At 37.2% G+C, this 12,713-nt stretch overlaps 1 long non-coding RNA gene across 1 annotated transcript; it reads right to left on the reverse strand.

The window, feature by feature from the left end:
• Positions 1–453: 453 nt before the first annotated feature.
• Positions 454–6,193, reverse strand: LOC147536890 (uncharacterized). Its single transcript, XR_015225348.1, has 4 exons — positions 5,328–6,193; positions 4,656–4,958; positions 3,534–3,726; positions 454–695 (listed from the first exon to the last, which is right to left on the reverse strand). It is a non-coding gene; the product is annotated as an uncharacterized LOC147536890 (long non-coding RNA).
• Between the last annotated feature and the right edge of the window lie 6,520 nt (positions 6,194–12,713).

The raw sequence follows: 12,713 nt of genomic DNA on the forward strand, positions 1-12,713 counted from the left end.
GCCAAAACAGACAGTACCATTAGCAGCCCATAAGGTTGATCGACGTCATCCTATTACAATCAGAATAATATCACACAAATTTCTAAGTCAGACTTCGAAAAAGATTACAAGAAACATTTCCCAAAGAACCAATATATAAACTTTAGTCAGTTATAATGAGCTATCACTTAGAACACGAATAGTTTGACAGAAATAAATCAAACTAGCGGCTTACAGTTGTTGCCACCTTCCCCACCAAATACCATAGTTGACTTCCAATCACCTTGTTCTCCTAAGAAAGACGCGTCATAACAGTCTTTGACATCTACTAGGGTCTTAATAGTTGAAAGTTGAAACCCACATTTACCCTTCTTTTTTATTCAAACATACATTATCCTTTCTATTGCTTTTCCATTTCATATAAATATCCACAACCATCGAAAATCTGTAAGAGGGGGGGAAACATGGATAAAATACATCAACCGTGATGCTATGCCCGGTGAGTTTTACCGGGTGAAACCCGGCGGCCTACATGGCGCGCCACGTACGGCAGAGAATAGGACGTGGAGAGGCATCTTTGTTTTAGAATATTTGTTTTTTGAAATAAGCCCGGGGTTTTGTTTAGTTACAAATAAGTCCTTTATATAAAAAACTCAGATGACCTAAAATCTCATTTTCTCTTGTACGAAGAAACCCTAAATTTTGAAATAAGAAGCCTGCCCTCAGGGACGTAACTATGTAAAGGCCAAGAGGGGCCTTGGCCCCTCCTGACCCTTAAATTTTGCTACATTTCAGTGCGTGCTGGAGTGAAATCTTTACTTTTAAAGTAGGTGCCCCCCCCCCCCCTCACAATTGTAACCCAACACCCAAGGCAAACCAACTTATTTTCTGCCTAACCAAATACACAGTCACCTAATCTAAACAACCCTAATTCCCACCGCCACAATTCCCTACACACTAACCAAATGACAATCACACGCCCCGACTCTTTTTCTTTACTGTTGAAAAGCACGGCTCCGAGTCAACAAAAATAAATACACGGCCCCAAATATAGGGATGTCAAGAGTTTTTTTTGTTGAAGGAATGGATGTCAAGAGTTTAGTAATTATTGTTTCTTAACTATTCAATTGATATTTCTAATTGTTCACTTATACTTGTATCGAGTCTTAACTGGTAACTTATTTCATCAAAAAAACTGGTAACTTATTTCAATTTCTTTTTTATATATTAATTTAGAGTTAATTCTTATATGGCCCCCTACTTTGTGACCAGCTTCCTTTATGGCCCCATTTTTTCCGTAAATTCAAATATAGCCCCCTATTTTCAAGTAAATGTCATTACTACCCTTCTTAATTCTCAATTTGAAACATTTAAAAAAAGTTATTTCCACCTCACCCCTCTCTCTCTCCACCTCATCTCTCTCTACAACTCACCCCTCTCTCTCTCTTTCCAACTCACCTCTCTCTCTTTCCAACTCACCTCTCTCTCTCTCCAACTCACCTTCATCTTCTCCAATTAAAGTCGCCAGCCGGAAAATTTTCCGGCCGACGACCTCCAAAAAAAAAAAAAAAAATTTCTTCTCATCTCTCTTTCTCTCAAACTAATCTCTCTCTCCAATCTTTCTCTCTAACTAATCTCTCTCTCTCCAACTTTCTCTCTAACAACTCTATAAAAATTGAATCTCATCTCTAATGGGTTCGACCCCAAAATGTCATCTCCAACTGTTGCTACATAGTTTCTTGAATTGCCATCACCGATAAGGCATGAGAATTTTCCGGTTGAATCTTGGGAACAATGGGTTCTTAATATCTCCATTGATTAAGCTCATCTTGTAATTCATACCCAAAACAAGTTAATAGAGAGAGATATTGGAGATAGAGAGATTAGGTAAAGAGATAGTTAGAGAGAGAGAGCTTGCCATTCCATTTCTTGAATCTGACGAGCAGTGTGACGATGATATCTTTTATTTTTGGGTTTATTGATATGTTCATCTTCTTGTTCATCTATTGATGCTCCTCCATCTAAATAAGTTTTCTAAACGGTGTATTTTAACTCAAAAAGGAAAATAAAATAAAAATTCACAGAAAGAAACTTATTGGAATCATGGAAGAGAAAGGATTGAAAGGCATATTCGTCATGAAATTGAGATTATTTTTATTAGGGTTTCCCATTAGAGATGATGAAAAAAGTGAATCAGGTGATGTTACTACATTATTTCCTCCAATTGATGACATTACTTGACAATCTCCTCCATACATGATGATGATCCTTTTATCTTTCTCTCTCTAGAATTCTGTAGTAAGAAAAAAACTAAGAGCAACTATCTAAATGAACTGAACTTGTGATCGAATTGTTTGGATTGGTACTATCTTCATCCAAGCAATTGCAACATAGCTGAATAAAGAACAAGCTGTCATATGTCACATAGTGAGGAAGATCGGATATTTGAATCCATAGTTACTCAATAGATACTTGTTCAGAAATAAAACCCCAATATTTGATGAATACCAAGTCGTTACAAGTCTGATTGTGAAAAAGGGGGAATCCAATACCATAACCGCTCCAACTTCATGGTCAGGTCGATTTTGGGTCGAACCCATTGTTCCTAAGATTCAACCCGTAAATTCTCATGCCTTATCGGTGATTGTGGTTCAGGAAACTGTGCAGCCACAGTTGGAGAGAGAGAGATTAGTTTGAGAGAAAGAGAACAGGATATAGAAGAGAATTTTTTTTTCTTTCCTCTCTCTCTAGATCTGTTCTAGAGAGAGAGAGAGGAGAAAGGAAATTTTTTTTATTTTTTATTTTTTATGTTTGAAGGTCGCTGGCCGGAAAATTGGCCCGCCGGCGACCTTCGCCGGTTAAGACGATGAGGTGGCGAGAAGATGAGGTGGCAGAGAGAGGTTATGAGATGGAGGAGATGACTGAATTGGAGAGAGAGAGAGGTTAGTTGGAAAGAGAGAAAGGTGAATTGGAAAGAGAGAGAGGTGAATTGGAGAGAGAGAGGGGTGAGTTGTAGAGAGAGATGAGGTAGAGAGAGAGAGGGGTGCGGTGGAAATAACTTTTTTTAAATGTTTTAAATTTAGAATTAAGAAGGGTAGTAATGACATTTACTTGAAAATAAGGGCCATATTTGAATTTACGAAAAAAAGGGGGTCATAAAGGAAGCTGGTCACAAAGTAGGGGGCCATATAGGAATTAACTCATTAATTTATGTCGCTTCCAATCGTAAAGAGAAATCAATTATGCTCGTCCAAATTTTGATCTCTCATTAAGAATATTTGTTGTCTCTCCAATCGTTACTCGAAGAGATAAATTTATTAGAGAAAGAGTCTCTTTCTATCTCCATCTCTCTCTCTCCCCCTCCCTCTCTCTCTGTAGTATGTACCTATCTTTATCCATCTCTCTACATTTAACTAATATAAAACAATTATTTTTAAACAAGTATATTTAAATGGCGAGCTGGAGCATTCAAATTACTATATAAATTTCTCAAATTAATTTATGACTAGAAAAGTTCGGCCCCCCTCTAACAAAACTTCTGGATTCGTCCCTGCCTGCCCTTGTTTCTTCAAGAACGTCTTCATATTCCTTCTTCCTTTCCGATTTGTCGTCTTATTCAACTAACTACACGATTCTTAGAAGCATTTTCATTTTTCTCTCGGTTTCTAATTTTCAATGCTAAATAAAATCAAAAGAGTGGTGCAAAATTGGGACATATTTTTTCTTGAAGTAATAAGAGATAAATCACTTATGGTGTGTTTGGTTGCAGGATTCCTATCAAAAGTGGGATTTGATAGGAGTCATGAATCCTTGGTCTGTTTGGCTACCAAGAATCCTAGGACTCTTGAATCTTAAGAATTCCTAATTCCAAATTTTGTGTTGGACCAAAATCCCACCCTACTCTATAGGATTTGCTAGGATTTTGGATTAATAAACCTAAATTTCAAATTTAAAAGCAACAAAAATATATTTCCCTTATACAAAATAATTATTTTTTCAAAAATCATTATTTTTTTCAAATATCATTATTTTTTTTTTTCAAAAATTATTTTTTTTTTCAAAAATCATTTTTATTTTAGAAAATCATTATTTTTTTCAAAAATTATTATTTTTTTTCAAAAATCATTATTTTTTTCACAAATCATTATTTTATAAAAAAAACATTTTTTTTCAAAAATCATTTTTTTTTTCCAAAAATCACTATTTCTTTCAAAAACCATTATTTTTGAAGAATAATGATTTTTGAAAAATAATGATTTTCAAAAAATAATGATTTTCAAAAAATAATAATTTTCGAAAAAAATAATGACTTTGAAGAAAGTAATATTTTTAAAATAATTATTTTGTAGAAATAAATAACTATTTTTGAAATTTTCGTGAAAAAAATAGGTTTCATGAAATTTCAGTTACCAGAGACAATATTTCGATGAGATTTTGTTTTTGGGATATTATTCATGAAATCGGAGGATATTATTTTAATTAGAATCTTATTTTATAAGAATCCAATTATAATAGACTAACAAACCCAAGGATTTTAAATGAAGGAATCAAGAATCCTAATTCTTATTGGTTACCAAACAAACCAAAAGAAACCATTTTAATTCATGAATCCGTGGAATCATGAATCCCAAGGACTCATGAATCCGTGGATTCATGAATCCTGCAACCAAACGCACCATTAATTTTGTATGTTTGTAAGGTGTTTGATTTATTTACTCTGAGAAACCATTGTGTTGAACTGATGTTGGATCATGCTTTCTAATTCTCCTTCAAAATATAACTAGTTTTCTACTTCAAAATATCTACATACATTAAACTTCTTTACCGTCATAATTATCATCTCCTTCTGGTATTGAACCTGATTTCATAGAGTTGAGTTTCACCTCACATTTACTAATTTTCTTATACTAATAACTGTGGCAGAAGAGTAGAGGTAAAAAAAAATCAGCTTTTTTATGTTGTGATCCACAATGGGGAAACTAAAAGGGAGATTTTAAAAGGCCTCCCCGTTTTTGTTAAAAGGCCTCCCCATGATTTCGTTGACTTAGTAAAAGACCTTTGACTTAGCTTGGTTAAAGAGCCCCCTCTTTGAATGGGTGAAAAAAACCCCCTTTAAAGGTGTATTTCACCCACATTAGGATTTTAGTTGTTAATTATTAAACTTCTTAAAACCCACATTAGGATTTTAGGTGTATTTCACCCATATTATTAGCCGTTAGGTCAAATATGGATGAAGGAGGTGCTCTTCTGCAGAGGGGGCCCTATAACCAAATGGGTTATAATGAGGGGCGCTTTTAGCGGGGAGGCCTTTTAACAAAAACAGCGGGGCCTTTTAAAATTTCCCAAACTAAAATTCAGTTCAATTCTGTTAGATTTATTTAAAATTATCAATCATGGGTTTGATTAAGTACAGGAGTTTCATAGAGTAGCTAATGGGTTAGCAACTTATTGCAGGCTAAAAAGGTCTTGTCCTTCTCACCTTTTTGGTTGAGGCATTTTATCAAACGCCTTGTTAGTAAATTTTGATTTCTACAATCTGATTTGCAAATTCTAATACTCGAGAAAGGCGTTTGAGTTTCTTAGGGTTCGTGGAGGAAAGTAGGTTTTGTTTATTGAGTTGGTTAAGTTATTTTCTCCGAGTCTAAATCCAATGACCAATACTACTGTTTGAAGTCCACTGTCTTGTCTCCTCCATGATCCATATGATCATCAGAAGTTTTTGAGATATGGGATTTGTTGGGTAAGTTCTTGTACCATTGTTTAGGTAGGCAACCGAGCAATAAAAGGTACAAAGAAAAATATGGGTTCTGTCAATCGAGCTAGGGCAAAATCTTACTTAGCACCATACATTTACTCACCCAAAATTTTAAACTAGGGCAAAATTTAACTTGAAGAAACCTAAAATTATAACACTACTGGAAGCTTGAGGTTCCTCTAGGAAACAGACTAGATCTAACTGTCGATGAAGAAAGAAGAAAACATTTTTTGTTGGAATAAGGGAGAAAGGGAAACCAAGGTAGATTGGGTTTTATCTTTTCCAAAGAGACTCATGTGTGATTAAAAGAAATTGCAGGGACTCTTTTTGAAACAAACAAAAAAAAAAGCCAGTATTCTTCTGAGGATCAAATGATGCTATGTCCACGAGGCGAGCCACGTAGGTACGCCGGGATTGGGCCGGGATTCCTACCGGGCATAGCATCATTTTTCAAAATACATAAGGTTGCTTAAGGTTAAACTAGAACAAAAATGATGCTATGCCCGGCCGGAATCCCGGCCGGGCGAGTTGGCAGTCCAACCGGGCATAGCATCGTGACGTGTTACGAGGGAGAGACTCATTTCTGGATATTTAGCTTTGAGTCCCTCAAGTTTTTTACTTTCGGAGTTGAGGACAACCCATATCGGATTCAAAACACGGCATTTACTCAAAGTAAAAAACTCCGATATTTAGCTTTGCGATTTGTCCCCTCTTCAATCGATTTTAACTCGATTTCTCAAAGAAGTATATGAAATCTGCAAGTAAGCAGAGATGGATCATATTTCTCACTTTACTAGTTAGTTATTAATGATATAATTTGGATCTAATAACTCCTAGTTTTTCTTTTTTCTTGATTTCAAATCGATTTTAACTCGGTTTCAACTCGATTTGCATCATCCAAAGCTTCATCAGATGGTAAGGTTCAACATCCCATCCCCTTCTTCACTCGATTCCATCCCCTCAGGTAAGCTTCATCAGATAGGCATCATCAGGTAAGGTTAACATCCATCTACTTTGTGAACACTTGGTTCACTCATTAATTGATTACAAGTAGTACATATGTGAGCTAGGGCAAACTCAAAAGGATTCAATTTGAGTCAGAATTCATAAACCATTCGACCAAAAGGAAACTAAGGCAACCCCATCTTCAACCGAGCTAGGGCAAACTCTCCACCCATCAACATCTATTTGAACTCGATTTTTTCTTCAAAATCAACGTCCAACCAAGATCAGGTAAGGCATCTTCTCTCGATTTCTCTTAATTTTTGATGTTAAAATCTCTCTCTACAAACCTAAAATTTTATTTGGGACAAGTTGAAGTTCGATTTTCTCTTAACAGTAACTCGGTTTTAACATCAATACATTATATGATCTAAAATTTTGATTATTATATGTTCTGAAATTTTGATTATATGTTTTGAAATTTCGATTATATGTTACTAAGATGTATTTTCTGAAATTTCGATTATATGTACTAAGATGTATGTTCTGAAATTGATTATATGTTATGATTTTTTGCTAAGATGTCCCTTCTGAAATTGACTATATGTTATCAGTGTTCAGAAATTTTAGAAATTAGTGTGATTTTGTCCGAAATTGATATTTACATGTGTGACTCTTCCCCGCATGACATATTGAATATGATGCTCGGATCGTTTTGTTGTTTTCTATTAGTTCATCTTCCCCGCATGACATATGGAATATGATGTTTCTTCTTGCTGCAGATTTTTGCTGGGAATAGCATCCATCGGACTTCGTCTATAATATTGCGTAATGCTATAGAGCTATTCAGTTGGCGAGGAGAGAATGACAGATTTTGTAGAGACAAAGCCTATACTTAACTGTTGAAGGTGAACACAACTAAGGAAGCTTCTTCTTCAATTTGTAGCTCCTTTCAGTCGGTTCCATGACGATAGAAGCTTGAGAGACAAAGAGGGATGAAAATGACCGTCAACTTGAGAGAGAGAGATGATGCTGGTTTGCTTAAAAATGTGAAGTAGAAGTTCAAAGAACTTTGACAAGATTTAGTTTCTTAATGTTTTTAATGTTCATTTGCTCAAAAATGCGATAAGATCTCCTAGTTTGAACAATTGTTTTGTTCTTTTGTATTGATTTGATTATGAATGTAGTTAATGTTGTTCTGATGGTTTCTTATGATAATTCTCCCTTTGCAACCAATTGTTATGATTTTTGTGTTCAAAGTTATGTCACTTTCTTTGTATTCCTTTACTGACATTCATGTAGGAACATGAAGATTAGATGCAAGGCTATCTGTTTAGTGCGTTTTGACCTTGCATCCTATGCCTTGAAAAACTTTACATTTTCCTCTTCCAATTTCTGCCGTACTTTTCGAACAAAGACCAAAAGGACGGTTTCAACTAGAGCATGAATATTTTCAAGGCCAGCGCTTTGGGGAAAGCAAAATAGAATCAACATGAAATGACAAACAATATGCATTGAAGCTCAATATAAGGATTCATTGATTTATAACATATCTCAAAATAAGCCCAAATATGGGTTTCCTCTACACTAGAGGTGTACTCGAGTCGAGCCGAGCCGAGTAGTAAGATGTTCAAGCTTGGTTCGTGTATTTGACTGTCGAGCTCGAGCTCGAGTTCGAGCTCGTTCGAGTAGTTGTCCACTTGTTCAAGCTCGGTTCGTATAAGTTTGAACGAGCTCGAACTCGAGCTCGCATTGTTTTAAGCTCGTTTATCAAAATACTTCAAATTAAGACTTTCTAAATCATCAAAATACTTCAATGATCATTTGTCACATACAATAGTAATGATTAATGATTCATATTCCGATAATTTTTTAATGGTTCATATTTCATGTACAAGTTTCAATACTAATACGTAATTATGTACTATACTATTATAAGAGTATGTTAACGAGCTGTTCACGAGTAGCTCGTGATACACTAAAGAATGTTCAAGCTCGGCTCGTTTATGTAAACGAGCTTGATTTTGAGCTCGTGTTAAGCTCGGGCTCGTTAATATTCGAGTCGAACACGAGCAATAGTCGAGCCGAGCTCGAGCAGCTCGTGAAGAGCTCGGCTCGTGTACACCCCTACTCTACACCCTAGATACAAATTTAGCTACTCATGGAATCTAAAGTAATATTCATTGAATTTATAAAGTAAATGGAATTACAAAAGATTAATGGAAAGAAATCACCAAGAATGCTCAAAATCCATATTCCCATGTATCTCCATTTTGATGTCCAATATTAGCTCCAAATGTTCAAGAATATTACCCAAAACTCCAAATGATAGCTTATTAGAAGATAAAAGAAGAGAAATTTAGAAGAGAGATAGAAGAAGAAGAGATTTGAGAGAAGAAGGTTTGGAGAAATTAGAAGGTTAGAAGAAGAAATTAGAAGTAGAAAGAAAATGTAAAGAAGAGATGAAGGTGGTAGAGAAAGTAGAAGAAAAGAATGGGGGGCTAGGGTTTTTAGTTTAGAAGAGGTAGAGAGAAAAGGAGGCTAAGAGAGGAGAGAGAGGCTAAGAGGGAAGAAAGAGGCTAAGAGGGAAGAGGCTTGGTTGATTCTCTAAAAGTCTTTATATAAAGTTAGGGTTTGGTTGGGGTTAAAGTGGTAAAAAGTGGGAAGTGTGAGGGCTAAAAGGGTAATAGGAGGGTTTAAAGGACAAAACCCTAATAAGGCTGGCGGCTAGGGTTTGTGCAATTGATAGGAGTAAGAGACAAGTGTCGGCTGATGAGAGGGGTAACAGATTTAGGGTTTTAACAACTAATGTATAGCCGGATAAAAGTTAATAAGTCGCGATAGAGACAGCAGTCGTCTGATCTTGGCGCGCTCGGATCTGGACGGACAGGAGACAGCCACGTGGCCGGGAGCACGGAACCTAGCTACTTCGGGCAACACGGAAGCAGGCCTAAAGGAGCAGAAGCTCAGCAACCATCGGATCTTGAAAACGCGGAACCCAACGGTCAAGATTAAAACGTTTGAACGGGACCACCAAGTTAAGTTGCTGCGCGCTCCACCGGATCAGGCCTATAGGGTCCACTTCGCTGCTTAGCGGAAACACGGGACTTGGATGAAACAGCCTCTAGGATGTGACATGTGTCTGTTGGGATACCGCGCGCCAGAACCGTACCCGACATTGTCCCGCTAGTCAACATCTTTTGACTGAACTTTGACCTTGGTTTATTCCTACGTCCGGACTCCGATTTGACTTCTGTTTTCTCCTACGGACTCGTCTCGACCTCTACTTTTCACCCATGCACTGAACTTGTCCAAATTACTAAAATATCCTCGATTCTAAATGACCAAAATACCCTTTGTATCCTTTTCTAACCGGTTTCACACCTAACTCTGCAAAAGACACTTAATCAAGAAAATCAACCATTTTATTATAATAAAGACTCGAAACGAACTAACTCGACTAATTTAAACGACTCCGATGGGACATTTTCATGACCCATCAGGGGGCCTCAATTTTTTGTTTCGCTTGGGGCCCCCGATATACTAGGGTCGACCCTGATGGTTGTACTTCGACCCCAACCAGCTTTACAGTGGACATATGTAGTCCTTCCACTTGATGCATTCTCTTCACAATAGGAAAATGAGAAATCCAATTAGAACTAAAAATCCACAAGGAATATATTATACCAAACAAAAAGAAAAATCTTTCGTCACTTTCTTGTAATTGGCCAAAGTACCATATGTGGAATTATTTTATACTTTGGGAAATAGATGTTGAAATAAGACAATTCAAAGATGTAAGTTTAAAGATGTCTCCTGTTGTAAATGAAGGGAATTATACCCTTATACTAGTGTTTATAGCGGATAACAACATCTAATGTCTAACACTAGTATCCCCAAGATCATCATGCAAAATTAGTAATTAAACTAATGGAGATAGTAGATTACCTTAATCGCTTTTCCCTCGAACTAGTTGAATTGATTAAAGAAGACCAAGAGCTTCAAGTGTAGCTCCTCTACTTGGGACACCGAATAGTGTATTTAATCTCCCTCCTTGAAAGCTCGCTAGCACTCCAATGGTGGTTTGATAATAAGAAGACCTTCTTCTTGCTTGACTAGAAGATAGCTTGGGAATTAGCTCACTTTCTCCTCTCTACTTGATGTGGTAGAGTAAGAAAGCTTAGAGAGAAATTTCACACCTTATTCTCTGCCCTAAGAGTGTTTATATAGAACCCTAATAAGAATCCACCTCCTTTTAGGTTTCCTAAAACACCCTTTAGAATAAGATTTAGGGAAATAGTCGAAAATAACAACTAGTTGATATTTTCTCAATTCCCTAACGAGATGACGTCCAAAACCATCCAAAATTTTCAGATTTAATGTTCATAACATAAGGAAACGTCCCTCCAAAAATCAGCCCAATCCGAGCCCTAAAAGTGCCCGAATCGGCCTAGGCCCAAAACCCTTATTTCGGGCCTTTCTGCTATCTTTTGCCCAAATTCTATTTAGGCCTGTGAGATATGTTTATGGGACATTCCCAATGTTATATCACACTCCCACTAGTCATATCATCCGATTAAATACCCATTCTTATGTGTAACCCGATGTAGGATCCGATCGAAGTTAGCCGCGAATTACTTCGTAATTCGACGATCATAGTTGGTTTCTAGCTAAACGCTACGACCCCTAAACCAATCGGACTTGATGATCTTCTTCATCAATTGTCCTAGCCGACATATTGCTCGCATTGCCATCTTGGTCGAAGGACATCTCCTTCAACTCCTTCAGTAAAAACGTGAGGCAAGAAGTAATTCTACTAACATGAGGTTTATCTGACGTAGTCAGTGTTAGAGAGAAGAAAGTAGGAGCTAGGTGTTGGAACCTCCTAATCTACCAGCCAAAAAAACGCTCATGCACCAGATCTTAGTGAACGTCATAAATGTAAGATATTCTAAACCCTTGACTTATTTCATTAATCATAATTCATATATATAGTTACAATGGAATGGGTTAAATACAGCAATAGCTAAATATACATCGAGATAATTACGGAAGTAAATATACAAAGAATATACAATGATGAACCGATATGGTAGGATATAATTATCGGCTAACACGCCCCCGCAGTTCGAGTCGGAGGAGACCGAAGGCATAAACTGGATCGAAAACGTTGGACTAGATGCTTCGGCATCCCTTTGGTGAAGATGTCGGCATACTGATAATCGGCAGGGATGTGGAGGACTTTGACGGATCCAAGGCGGACCTTTTCTCGGACAAAAAGAATATCCAATTCGATATGTTAGGTGCGTTGGTGTTGAACTGGATTGTCGGAGAGGTAAACAACCGAGATGTTGTCACAGTAGATGATTGAGGCGTGGCGAACAGGGATATGTAGTTCCAGTAGAAGATTACGAACCCAGCTAAGTTCTGCAATGGTGTTTGCCACAGCCCGGTATTCAGCTTCTGCACTGGACCGTAAAATTGTAGACTGTCGTTTAGAAGACTAGGAGATCAAGTTGGATCCAAGATAAACACAGTAACTAGAGGTGGAGCATCTGAAGTCGGGGCACCCGCCCCAGTCAGCATCTGAGAATGCAGTCAATTCGGTGGAAGATGACGGGGAAAGTAATAAGCCCTGATCTAAGGTGCCTTTAATGTAGCGAAGAATCCGTTTCAGAAACTGAAAATGTGGTTCCCGAGGAGCGTGCATAAATAGACAGACCTGTTGGACAGCGTAGGCGATGTCAGGCCTGGTGATCGTGAGATACTGTAAAGCTCCGGCCAAGCTCCTGTATAAAGAACCATCTGTAAAAGCGGGACCGCTTTCGGCACTAAGTTTGGATCCGACCTCGACAAGAGTGCTAGCGGGTTTGCAATTAGACATGTTCGCACGAGACAGAATATCAGCTGCATAAGTTGATTGAAAGAGAAATAACCCGTTAGCTTGTTTGTTGACAGCAATACCCGAAAAAATGATGTAGAGTCCCCAGATCAGACATTTTGAATTCAGTAGTAAGTGACTTAATGATGTTCTGTA

The sequence above is a fragment of the Eschscholzia californica genome, unplaced genomic scaffold, assembly GCF_041429995.1.
Source record: "Eschscholzia californica isolate CP2 unplaced genomic scaffold, dmEscCali1.0.p SCAF_5, whole genome shotgun sequence".
In the NCBI taxonomy this organism is placed as follows: domain Eukaryota; kingdom Viridiplantae; phylum Streptophyta; class Magnoliopsida; order Ranunculales; family Papaveraceae; genus Eschscholzia; species Eschscholzia californica.